The 13,650-nt window shown below is 39.1% G+C and overlaps 1 long non-coding RNA gene across 2 annotated transcripts in view; it reads left to right on the top strand.

Annotated features, from left to right (window-relative positions):
* The first annotated feature begins 3,937 nt into the window (after positions 1-3,937).
* LOC140843237 (uncharacterized) overlaps positions 3,938-13,650 on the top strand; it is a 35,072-nt gene continuing 25,359 nt past the window's right edge. For both annotated transcript variants that reach the window (XR_012120838.1, XR_012120837.1), the window contains exons 1-2: positions 3,938-4,163; positions 4,711-4,834. This is a non-coding gene — a long non-coding RNA (uncharacterized lncRNA). The remainder of the gene's footprint in view (positions 4,164-4,710; positions 4,835-13,650) is intronic.

Consider the following 13,650-nt stretch of genomic DNA (forward strand, 5'->3'; position numbering starts at 1 on the left):
AGTAATTCTTTCTATGAATAGTCTTGGAAGAAATTCTCATATATATAAAACATGCCAGCATGACACAGCTGCCCTGCTCACAACTGCAGAAATTTAGGAACGACAGCATTGCCTATCAGTGGGAGAGTCAGAGAACAAACCATGGTATACTCACAAGATGGAATACTAGACAGCAGTCAAAATTAACTGCAGTGATTCACAGCTACTGGCTGCATATTAGCAATATGATGTTCCATGGAAAAGTCCAAAGTTACATTGAGCAGCATCACACTCATTTTCCAAAGCTGAAAACCAGTAAGTGAAAAGTACTTTTTAGGAATATACATACATGCCATAAATCTGTGAGAAAAAGAAAGCAAGGAGATGAACTGAGGGGTGACAGCGTTGCTCCCTAAGGGTGAGGGGAAGCAGGGCCTGGTGTGCGTGCGGAGACCAGTGGCCAGACGTAGTGATGACCGAGGACCTAGTTTCATTTTGAAAGGTGAGTTTACGATTGCATGTTCTTAAAAACATTTATAGAGCTATCTACATAACTGAAAGTGTGTCATGAACCAAAATTCCAGTAATTCCAGTTACACGTACCTAAAGCTGATAAAAAGGAAGGAAGGGAGAATCAAATGAAGGACGGACAGAGGGAGTGAGGAAGGAGGGAAGGGAGAAAAGCAGGAAGGGAAGGAGAGAGGGTGATGAGGAAGCCCAAAGAGACTGCTGAGACGGGCGCTGGCAGCCGCGAACGTTGTGTTTCTCATGCAATTAAATTTTTACTTTTAGTTATTATGATATTCCCATACCATAATTAATGAACTTGATATATTCAGGCGGTGTGCCAAGTGCTTTATATTCTTTATCTCCACAAATTCTCCCTTCGGAACCACTTCCTACATGCAACCTCCTGGTAGAGGAGATTTATCCCTATTTTTCAGGCAAGGGAGCCGCTCAGGGAGGTAGGACTTGCCCAAGGGCACTCTCGGGTACACGGAGTAGTTTCTGGGATATACATTCTTTTACTTAGATCCACTGTTTTTTTTTCTTTTTTTGCTTCTGGGACACTCCAGTTCCTGGTTTCCAGGCTTCCCTCCAGCCTAATGTCCAGGCTGCTCTTTCTCCATCTCATATTTTGGCAACTGCTTTTCTTCTTGATCTCTGCATGTCAACATGGCCCTCAAGCCCTCATTTTTGTATTTGCACTGACATCCCAAGTCACCTCGTCTCATGTCCTGGCTGAAAACACCATCCACACTGAAGGTGGCCAACTGTACACAGGTGCCTGCTCAGCACCCCCGCTTGGCTGCCTAAGGCGTCTTTCCAACTTAACAAGGTCAAAACTGGACTTTTCATTTCCCTCTCAAACCTGCTCCAGCCCACCTTCTGTGGTTAGTACTTGTGCCACCATTGACCTTATTGCTTGCTCCAAACCTGCCAGGGACCCCTCTTGCCTATCTTTTCTTCACAACCACGTGCCCCATCCATCAGCAAATCCTGTCAATGCTTTCTCCCACAGCATCTAAGTCAATGATTCCTTGGACCCCTCTGTGCATCTGCAGTGAAAACTCATTATTACTCACCTGAGTTATTGTGATGGACTCCATCTTCTCCTGCTATGGACACCCCTGCCTTCTATGACTTATTCTTCACAGAGAAGTCAGGAGAATATTTTAAAAACTCATCTTACCATGCCTAAAATATTTCTAGGAGCTTAATTTCGAGCTAATATAAATCCTGAGCTCTTAATGATACATGGCCCCTGGCTTCCTCACATCGGCTGCTGTGCTTTCCCTCCCTGCCCTGCACCTGAACAATGGCTGCCTCCCTGTTGGGTGAACTCACTGAGCTCCCCTTTCCTCCGATGCTTTACCCTGGTTCTCAGGAGTATTCTCCTCCGAGGTCACACTCGGACGTGCTTTTATTAACTACCTTATCTGAAATACACTATGCAGCCTCACCTTTCTCTATCCCTCTCTTTTGCTTTATTTTGCTTTTTGGCTTTTTACAGCACTTCATCAGAGTGTTTATTGCTTGTTGATAAACTTTTTTTCTCTCCAAATGGAATATAAGTTCCTTGAGGGCAGAAAATGTATCCGTTCCATTTACTATTCTACCTCTAGTGGCTAGCCCAGGGTCTGGGGCATTTTTACCCCAGATTATGAACAAATGAATGTGTGGTCCCTCAAAAACATGACCAGAGAGCTCTTTTTACCTTCACTTTACAAATGAAAAAACAGATAGAGTCAAGTTGCGTAGCCACTAAGACATGAAACGAGACTTAGATCTAGGCAAGTTGACCCCTGAGTTAATGGACTTAATTATTCTGGTATATTTCTTCTTGAAATGGCTAAGAAAGTGCCATCCCCGGAGGCCTGCACAGGGAACTTGTGGATAGAAAAAAGAACTGTTTACAATTAAAATATTACTTTATGCTTCAGAATTGTCTGCCAAGCCTAAGATATTTTAATTAAGTCTTCTCATTAATTCTTACTTAAACTATTAATTTGCTTAGCAAACTTTTCTGTGGAGAAATAATAATATGAATAACTCTCTGAATTCTTTCTGATTTTGAACAGGTGGCTTTCTATGAATCAGGTTTCAGTTGCTTTGCTATTTTATGTGTGGCTGTAAGACTCAGCATAAATGTTGTTTACTGAAATGGTGAGACTATGAGCGGACAGATGTGGCAAATAGAAACATAAATTGAGAGAGTGGACCTCAGTTCCAAGAGGCAGCTAAGGTAGCTTTTGATCATTATATTCTTTGATAAAAAATGAATATAAATGTATCTTTCTGTTTATAAAAGCAATACATGTTCTTTTTTTAAAAGCCAGGAAAAACAGAAACGCATATAGATGATACTTGGAATTGAGAAAGAAGCACTACCAACTGCGTGCATATACATACAACCCTTCCCACGTCGGCATCAATATATATACAGTTACATTTCCCGCTGTTCCTACTTCATGTCAATCATAACCATCTTCCTATTGAGTAAATATTCCCTGAATGCATAATTTTTAATGTCTGCATAATTTCTCATATTAAAATGTCCCAATCTTTATGTACCCATTTCCCCAATTTTGTCAGGGTAGGAAGCTGCTCTTTTATGTGTGTGTGAAGAACATGCAAAAAACGACATGGTATATAAATCTTTCCTTGCATCTCTGATTATTTCCTGTTACTGAAAGGTGATTTCAAGTGACAAAAAGGAGGCTTATAGAAATGAAATCAGAACTATTTAAAAACATGGATCACTGGTGTGAACGCTATTTCACCTCACAGGGAAAAGGTGTTGAACGTTCCATAAATGTTTGTGTTTAGCTATGTATTTTCTAACTTGTCAACAAATTGCTCACCAGTAGGGGAAAATCAAGTGGCTGTTTCAGAGTTGAACTACAGCTCTATGGATTGACACACATTGATCCCCTAACTGGGTGCTTGTCTGATAGTCCATACATGCAGTCCATGCACCATGACCTTTTAAGGAAAAATTTTTCATGGTTTCGGATAAAAGGAGAAACATAAGTCAACATAGTATGTATTCCAAAGAGCTGAATGTGTATTCCTCTTTGGCAACGATGATGACAGGAGGGGTAGGTTGCATGTTTGTTAAGCCTAACTTTGCAAAAATACAAAAATTGTCAATGCTTTGGAAGCCTCAAAAACTTTTCCTGAAACTTTACAGGTTTACAAAATGCCTGAAACTGGGAACAACTGACCAGCTGGAATGAGCAGGAAGTGATTCACTTGTGTTCTGTGCCCCTGCTGCTGCCCGGGGCATATTTGATAATGTTGTTCAGAAAGTATCATCACCCTGTGCCGTAGCGAACGTGTTCTCAGCCTGGACCTCACGCAGAAAGTGACTCTTACTCTGAAAGGGACTTTCAATGCCCACTTGATCACCACAGCAACCAGACTATGTTGATGACAACAGAGATGATAGGCAGAACAGCACATGCAGGCTATGGGGCAATCTGCCTGATCAGGCATCAGATAAAAGCCATTTCTAAGCTAAAGAGTTAAACAGGCAGCCAGTATTTTGCCAAGCATATTGGGAGGAAGCAGAGCAAGCTAAATTTAAATTTAGGTTTGAGCACTTGCAGATGTAAAGACTAAGAACTCAGAAGTGCCCGTCATGAAATGAGAAAGCAGTGACAGAGTCATAACGCTGTCGGGTGAGGATGTCGTGTTGTGGGGTTGGGGGGGTGGCGGGGCGCGGTGCAGAGCACACTTGAACTTGAGCTTGAACCAGAACCCAGCAAAGAAAACATTTTCAGAGATCAGAACCCAGCAGAGAAAACATCGTCGGATGAGGGTTCCCTGCAGCTATTTAGGGAGGATAACAGGGAAGATGGTTACAAAGCTCAGCTCAGCATATCATAGTCATTTATTTTGATGCCTAAGCCATTGGAGTAGGAAACCAAAGGGGCCTCAGTCTTGAGAGTTAAGTCGCCCATTCTTTATAATTATTTTAATATATTAGGCCTATGACAAACTACTGGAGATGCACAATCTCTTACCAGCACTATCCAGATCTGAAAAGTTCTGGAAACCACCTTCCTACAGAAGTATTGGCCAACTCATTTGGCAGCAGATCTTGACCTGAACTGAAGGATCTGCTTACTTCAGATGATACAAATCTGAATCATATCATTACCATAGCCCTCTTTGTGTGAATATTCATATCTTTTGCAGCAGAAATATTCATGTGTTTAATTATAGGTTGCTGCCTCAGATCCTGCTTGGGGCTGTTAAGTCATACACATGGATCATACGTGTCTAAACTCTAAAAAACTTCTGAATTATGAAATCATCTGCCCCGAAGGTTTCAGCCAAGAGATTACAGGTTTGTATATGGATTTACACATCCTATGATCATGTCCTATATTCTATCAAATTTGCACAGATTTTAAGAAATTAAATATTAGAGAAATAGTTTAAATCTCTTATATATCTCCCTATGATTCTTAGCGCTCTCCCTCTTTCCTCCTCAAAACTCCCATTTTGAATATTGGTGTCTATTATTTCCATACAGGTTTCTATGCTAATATGATATATATTAATGTAAGTACCCACAAAATATTCTATTATTGTTAATATATACATTTACATATATATCTGTATATGTAAATGCATTTACACACTTATATGTTGCTATAACTCTGTACATACAATTTTATATATGATGCTCTTTGCATGTTCTCAAATGTTATGAATTGAAGCTGCAATTATTTTTACTATTTATGATGTCTATCGTTGTTAAGCTTCCTTTCATGTGCCTATTGGCCGTTCATGTACCTTCTTTGGTGAAGTATCTGTTTGAATGTTTTGACTTTTTTTTCATTGATTTGTTTTCTTGTTATTGAATAATAAGATTCCTTAAATACGATCTGCATTCAGTTCCCTGTCAGATACATGACTTGAAAATAGCCTTTCCCACTCTCTGGCTTCTGTTTTCTTGTGCCTTTCAAAGACCAAAGGGTTTTAATTTTGATCAAGACATCTTTTATTTTTTCTTTCATCACTTACGCCTTTGCTCTCTTGTTTAAGAAATCATTGCCTAACCCAGCGTCACAAGGACTTTCTCTAGGCTGTCTGCTAGGTTCCTCACAGTTTCAGCTCTCATATTCAGTCGATGATCTGTATCAAGCCATTTTTTTTCTATGGTGTGAGGTAGTGTCAATGCTCATTTTTTTTTTATTCAGATAATCTAGTTGTTCCTTTTGTTGTAAGACTATCATATCTTCATTGAATAATCTTAGCGTCTTGGGTAAAAATTAATTGCTATATAAGTGTGGGTCTATTTCTACACTCTATATTCTGTTTAATTCATTTATACAAATTCTTACACCAATATCACACTGTCTTTATTACTGTACTCTTATGGTTACTGCAATGGCATTTTTGTAATGGTCTTTATCGCAATATGACCCATCTTTTGATAAGATTATTAGTGTACCTAATGGGATTGTTGCTACTGTAAGTACAGTATTTTTCTATTAGAATTTTAATAACTGGTTATTATTGGTGATAAGAATGCAACTTCTATGGGTGTTGATCTTACTTCCAATGACTTTACTGAATTTTTTTATTAGTTTTAGGAAGTTGTTTAGGCTCTTAATTATATTAACTTATTTTACATTTTTATTCTTTTAAATAAATTCATTTAAAGCTATACATTTGTCTCCAAGTATTTATTTACTTGATCACATACATTTTGATATGCAGCACATTTATTTCTAATTCATTGTAAATATACATAGATTTAACAAACTTTAATGGTTATTCCCTTTTTAACCCATCAGAATTTCCAAGCATGTTAGGAGCATTGACTATCCATTACTGTTAATTTTTAAAATAGAATGGCTTTGTAGTAGTCACAGAACATGGGCTGTGTTATATTGATTCTTTGAAATATGTTATAAACTAATAATAAACTAATATGTATTAATATATATTCTCACACATATGTGTGTATGTATATATGTATATACACACATACATGTGACCTATTAAATCTATGTGCATGTGTATATATACGTATTACTTTGCAGCCTAATATATATTAGTGTTCCATATGATTTGGAGAAGAGTGGCTGTTCTGTCATTCTACATATAGGCTTTTTGATGTAGGGTTATTTGTGTGTATATACATTTAACACAGATGAACATATATATGTATATACATATGTTATAATATATGTGTATACATTTGCATAAGAATACTTCTTTAAACATATTGAGGTTTTCTCTAATCTTCACTATTTTTGTCTTCTTGGTTTATCATTTCCTGATAGAGGCATGTAAAAAAGTTTACCCTCGTTTGGATTTTATACTTTCTCCTTAGAATTCTGTCATTGGAGTTCATTGTTATAGATATTTATGGGAAAGTGTGCTTTTTGTAATTTTCTGGTTTTTCCTCTTTTCCCTTTTAGTGGATTTGGCATAGATTCCATTTTCTCCTAAATAGTATTTTATGCCAGCTGACTAGGCCATGAGCATCTTGAAGGCAGGGTTGGCTGATTCGTCGCTGGTCCTCAGGCCCCGGGCATAGACAGTGGCCAGAGCGCAGGAGGCAATCGTGGCGATTAGCGGTCATCAGTGTGAACAGCCTCGCTGGCCGATCTAACCCAGCTGAGAGGAAACGGTAGTCACATCTGTGAGCATGTTTTCTCTATGTGTTCTATACTTTTCACCTATCATTTTATGAACATTTCTCTGTATCAGGGCCTGACAAACCTTTTCTGTAAAGGTTCAGATCATAAATATTTTAGGCTTTGTGAGCTAGTTGATCTGTGCCACAAACGCTCACCTCTACCACTGCAGGGGAAGCATCATAAATGGAGGAGAGCACGCTCTGTTCCAATAAAGCTTTATATGTATATATATATAAAAAGACAAGTGGCAGGCTGAATTTGCCAACCCCTGCTCTATCGCCTTAAAAAATGTCCATACTATATTCCAGGCTGTGAATACTTCACAATTTAATTAACCAGTTCTCTACTGTTGTACATTTAGACAGTTTTTCTTTTAACACTGTCATATGAGTTCCTAGATACAGATGTGTCTGCTTGTTTGTATTTCTTATAAATTGTGATTTGCCTGGCACATGGTAAGTGCTCAATAAATATTTATTGAGTGAATTAACAAATTTCTATTGTAGCAAAATCTCCTCACTGAGTAGCTTGGATGTAGATTGAAATGAAGGACAGGACTGCCCGGAGAAATTCACACTCTGGAGAAATAAATCAGATTTGTTGCTCTCCAGCTGTATGAGCTGAATCCAGCCAGTCACCTCTCAAAGATGTGCTGGGAAGGCTGGATTTATCAAGTGTGAATAGGTGGGAAAGGGTAGTTTCAAGGAGTCTGCATTACAAGACTGACTCAGTGTAACTCAGTCACATTTTCCTTTTTTTTCAAAGTTCTGCTTGCCCACAGCATGAATGCTTTGAGGCCATTGGAAATTTATATTACTTTACATAAATTTGCATGGGGAAATTAATGCTTGTAGTATCATTATTGTTACTTAGATTCAGCTTTCATGGTACACATAACAAACAGTTACAATTTCCCAGCTTACCTCCCTAGTAGTCCCAAAATGCCAAGTCAGGCATTGGCATGTTCTGGGCAAAAAGGAACACCCGTTTAATCCTAGAATTGTGCGTTCCAAATAAGAAAACAGATACTCACACATGAACAGCCTAGAATATGGGCTTGACGTGCCCAATGCCACTTTCGAGGAAGCAATTTCAATAGTTTGATAATCAAACCCAAGTTGTTTTCTATTCTTTTCACATACAAATGACCTTAGGAAGATTTATGATTTTGTTTCCACAAGAAAAAAGCTAAATAATCATTAATAATTTAAAAAAGATATATACTACATCACAGCTGGAACTAAAATATTACTTTGGCAAAAATGCTGTCATTCAATAAGTCAGTCATTAAGATCACTGATCGGTAGAAGAACTGAAATGAATATTCCAGATCAACAGGCAGTTATTCAATGACCTTTCTGCAGAACACATAGAAGTGAACTATAAGTAACATATACAATAAAGTGAGCTTCCCAGTTCCTAACAATAACTAAAATACATTTTCCCCCACAGTTATAAATCTGTTAACTCAACTTGCACAGAAATGCTATGATGTAAGGATCACTCACTTATCTGTTCATTTATTTATTCAAAAATTATCGATATCTCCGTGATCTTGGCTAGTCGCTTCCCACAATGCTCTGGGCTTGGCTATATGACTTGTCTTACCCATTAGGATGACAGGAAAGGAGTCACAAGCAGCAGCTTGAAAAGCGGTTGCATGTTGGGGCTTACCTTTTCTCACGCTGCACTTGGAGCCCAGGGACTGCCACGTGAGTGAGTCCGAGCTAGCCTGCTGGGGGATGAGGGGCCACATGCAGGAGAACCACGGTGTGCTAGCTGACAGTCGGCCAGTCCCCAGACCACAGTTCGCCAGTCGTCAGACAAGGGAAGTGAGCTGTCCCAGATGATTCAACAACCAGCCAACCTTCCACGTTACAGGGAAGCTTGAGAGAGATCAGCAAGCCGCGGCAGACGGAAAACATCTAACTGACCTACTGCACTGTGAACTAAATAAGAGGAGTGCTGCTCTAAGTCACTAAATTTTGGGGTTGGTTTGTGAGACAGCGAAAGCTAATAGGCACAGACATGAACGCTTTCTTCTCAAGCCTGCCCTATCTCGGATGTGATAGGTACTCAAGAAATATTTGTATCAAAGGCAGTATATCTTAAGTCTTCTTGGCTATGAAACTTTGTTTCAGTTTCCTCATTTCCTGTGAAATAATGCCACTTCACAGGCCATATGAGGACCTAATTAGTATATGTAAAGTATTTAGAACAATTCCTGGTACAATGCCTAACTCATAGTAAATTCTCTCTCTTTCTCTCTCTCTCTCTCTCTCTCTCTCTCTCTCTCTATATATATATATATATATATATATATATATATATATATATACTCTATTTATTACATGATGTGAACAATTTTATTACCAGGCACTTTATTTTGGGTTATTGACCATAAATAAAGATAAGTTACAACCAACATTATAAACATCAGTTATTTAGCATCTATTATGTGCCAGGCTTTGTCCTATACCTGAATTTGAACTTCGATCAATTTGCCTCTGAAGTCCTTGCTCTTTCGGGAAACATGTGGGCAGCACACACACAACACGCTCTCACACACACATGACAGTCCTTTATGGAACAAGACAACTGGACAACCTGATGATTTCAATGTACCCAAACCCCCAACAGCAGAAGCAGCACCTTTAGGAACTACAGGTCTGTCAGGTCCAAGAAATTCAATGATGGCACCTAGTGCGTAAATGCCTGAGTCAGTTTCTTTCAAAAGTTCACTGCCTGAAATTAAAATCACAACTGAAAATCTCGTTTGAAATTGCAATGAAACAGCAGTCCACCCTACAGTCCTGAAGAGGGTCCCGGGGACCCACGTGGAAACGGGCAAGGTCTGCCCTAGTGCCCTAGTGCCCGGGAGACTGAAGGGCGGGGCTTAGGCCAGGGCTCTGGAGTCTGATGGTCACGTGCTGGCCTGTGCCTGTTTCTTTATACTGGGGAATATGCTGGTATCTCTCTCACGGTGAGGAGGAAATTATGGGAACTAAATCGTATGGCTTATAGTAATTCCACTTACAATTGTAAGCTATTATGACCTTATTTATTATGTTATTATATTTGCATATACCTTTTTATTTATTTTTAGAAGTAGTATGCCCCTTTGGGGCATATAGTAGTCAATTATAGAAACTGACAGAGAAATAATTTTTTATTATTCTCTCCTTTTACTTTTAATGGACACCAAATGTGTTTCTGGCCCAGTGTTAGGTAAATAGGAGATGGAGTTGCATAAGGGATTTCTTCTACCTTTAAAGTGGACATAGGCATGTGCATTTTCTAAGTTTAATAATATGCTATGTTCCAGATTTGCTGCAAGCATTTTTCAAATATTGTAGTATTAACTATTTTAATCTCCATGACAATCGAGCAATGCTGGCACCATTGTTCCTATTTTAAGCTGTTGATGCAAAGAGCAGTTTGGTGAGTTACAGGAGTCTCCTGGCTAGTGTATGATGACCCAGAGCTTGAACTTGTGCAGCTTGGCTCTTGAGTCCAGGCTACACAGACCATGCTATGAATAACCATTACAATAATAACCTTGAAACCTGGCAGTATTACACAAAATTTTGAGACCAAATATTGTATGATCACACAGACATGCAGATGAGGCCGACTGATTCTCGTGTGAAATGGGGAATTCTCAAATCACACACCACATTTAAGATGGGTCATACAGATCGAATGAGACTTCTCTGGTATACTTACAGGCAGATATAACTTTCTGGTTGGAGGTTAAAGCGTTTGCAAAGAAAAAAGGGAGGGAAAAGAAGATAGCGGATTTTTAATAGTTGCATTATAGGTGTTCCTTGGGTAGATGAAAGGAGGCAGAGGATTATAAGTACATAGAAGTTAGGGCTGGCCTAACATTCTTTCTTTGGTGCTTTGACTTCCAAACTCTCTTCCTGTGTTTGACACTGGGAGTGAAACACTTTAAACTGATACTGAAAAGCCATGCAATCCTATCATTCCAGAAACTCCCGTGTGCACTGAAGAACCAGTACATCTGGGTCACGCTATTCCTGAAAGACATAAATGCCCTGTAATGTGTGAGAGGGAGATTGCAAGGAGGTGAAGCCCCTGATGTTGGTCTTTTTTCTACTTAATGGTGCCATAAGTAAGGCAAATTTGATCAGAAAATGGGTCAACCTATCAGTGATTGGGGTACAGATGTTTCCCAGTCGGAGAGATGAGCATAAAAGAATAACAGATAATTGATTCAAGTGCACCAGTGTTGGGAGTGATAGAAGGAGCAGGGCACCTGAACATAATTTTACATATTTTAAGCACTATTGTATTATTTCTACATTTGCAAATGGCCCCAGAAAAACTGCACATGAAAAATCAATGAGGACCTAATGCATCAAGTAAGAGAGCGTATGATAATAATGGTTCATCATCTTACAGGGGGTAGAAATACCATTCTGAGGACACTTTTGTACTTTGTATCTACCATCCATCTATCATCTATCTATCACCTATCTAATCTTGCCTAGTTATATATTCTTTCATTGTGAAATATTTCAAACATTCAGAAAAATACAGAGGACCTTCTAATAACTGCTGTTTTCTTTTAACAATGAAATATTAATAATAGGCGAGTAAGAAGTGGATTCTAAAACACAGTCTGAATACTTTGGACTTCTGCAAGTAAATTCTCTGGCTGGCATCTATTCTCCAAGCCAGGATGCATAGCAGTTGCAGGAAGAACCTGTCATTCCCCAACGGGCTCCATTAGAACCTGTGGTCCCCCAGCCATCATTCCTTCCCTCCCTATTGATGATATGTTAATGTCAGCTTTCTATGACAGTGTCCTGCTGATTCCAGTCACCTGCAGAAGACCGTGCAGTTTCCTCTTATTGTCATTCAGGCAGTTTCACGTCTTTATGGCCTTGAAAGCCAGTCTTTTCTCATGGTCTGACCACCAAGCACACTGAACTCCCGGCCAGTTCTTCCATCTTCTGACAGTCCCTGTGTCCACAGAGCTTCCTGAGAGTGGAGGAGACAGAAGTGAATGAATGTCTCTTTTGAGCATGAAATCTGGAGGGCAGGTAGGGGTGAGCTAAGAAAAACCTAGGGGAACACATTATCTAGGCAGAGGTCTTTCCTAACCATCCTTCTAGATTAGCACCATCCAGTAGAAATACATGCTCCATGTAGTAATTTAAACTTTTCTAGTAGCCGTGATAAAAAAAGTAAAAAGAAATAGTTCAAATTAATTTTTAATATTTTATTTAACCCATGATATCCTAAATTATCATTTCAACATGTATTCAATACAAAATAGTTTATGATTTCATACTGAATCTTTGATATCTAGAGTGTATTTTATATTTAAAGCTCATCTCTGTCCAGACTGACCCCTTTTCAAGTGCTCAATAGCCACGGATAGCGTCGCTCTAATTTTACTCAGTTGTTACTATTTTCACTGCTTTTATGTCTATCTGAAATTGTGCTTGTCTCCTTATATATTTTTCTCTGCCTCTCTCCACCAAAATGTGAGCTTCGTATGATCAGGTATCTGTTAATTATTCAGTTAGATGCAGATAAAAATATTTGGTTCATGGGGCAGGTTTGTTGAAAGAGCAGTGAGCAAGAAGGCCTGGGAGCAGGAAAGCTCTTGGCATCTTTGGGTGCCTCCAGCAGCTGAACAACAGGCAAGAAGTGTGGGGCGTGGCTGAGGCAGACCAGGAATCATTCGAGATGCCTGACATGCCTCCAGCTCTGTCTACGCGGAAGGACCTTGTTCTTTCCTTACCTGACAAACTTCCCCATTCTCCAACACCCAATTTAATGCCAGGTCCAATCAGGAGCTTTCTCATAAACCTTCCCCAAAGCATACCTCAGTTTCGGGGTTCGCTGTTTCAGGCTAGTGTTCCATGTGCTCCAATTTCGGGGCTCACTGTTTTCGGGCTAGTGTTCCATGTGCTCTTAAGTAGGCCTTCCCTACCAGAACTCGTGCCCCTTGAGAACAGTGCTTCATTCACAGGCACTTCACTGTTTATCTTTCTGGGCTCAGCAAAATGATTTTAAGAGTCACTCACATTGTTATGTGTCTAATTCATACCTTTTTACTGCTGAGTAGTATTTCATTGTGTAGATACAACATATTTATTCACACATCTGTTGATGGACATTTGACTTCAATCACATTTAGTGCTACGATGAATAAATCTTCTATGACCATTTCTGTATACGATTTTCTGTGAACACGTGTCTTCTTTTGGGTAAATAACTGGAATTGCCGTGGCATATCATAACAGTATATTTAAATCTACACCAAACTCAAATTTTTTTCCAGATCATTCACAATTTTATATTCCCACCAGAATATCAGAATTCTAGTTGTACCAGGTTCTCACCAATGCTTGGTTTTGCTTATAATTTCAGTTTTAGCTTTCTGATGGATATGTAGTAGTGTCTCAGTGCAGTTTTAATTTATGAGTAATAATGCTGAGCATTTCCTGTGCTCTTCTGTCACTTACGT

Source organism: Manis javanica, chromosome 8, assembly GCF_040802235.1.
Source record: "Manis javanica isolate MJ-LG chromosome 8, MJ_LKY, whole genome shotgun sequence".
Classification (NCBI taxonomy): domain Eukaryota; kingdom Metazoa; phylum Chordata; class Mammalia; order Pholidota; family Manidae; genus Manis; species Manis javanica.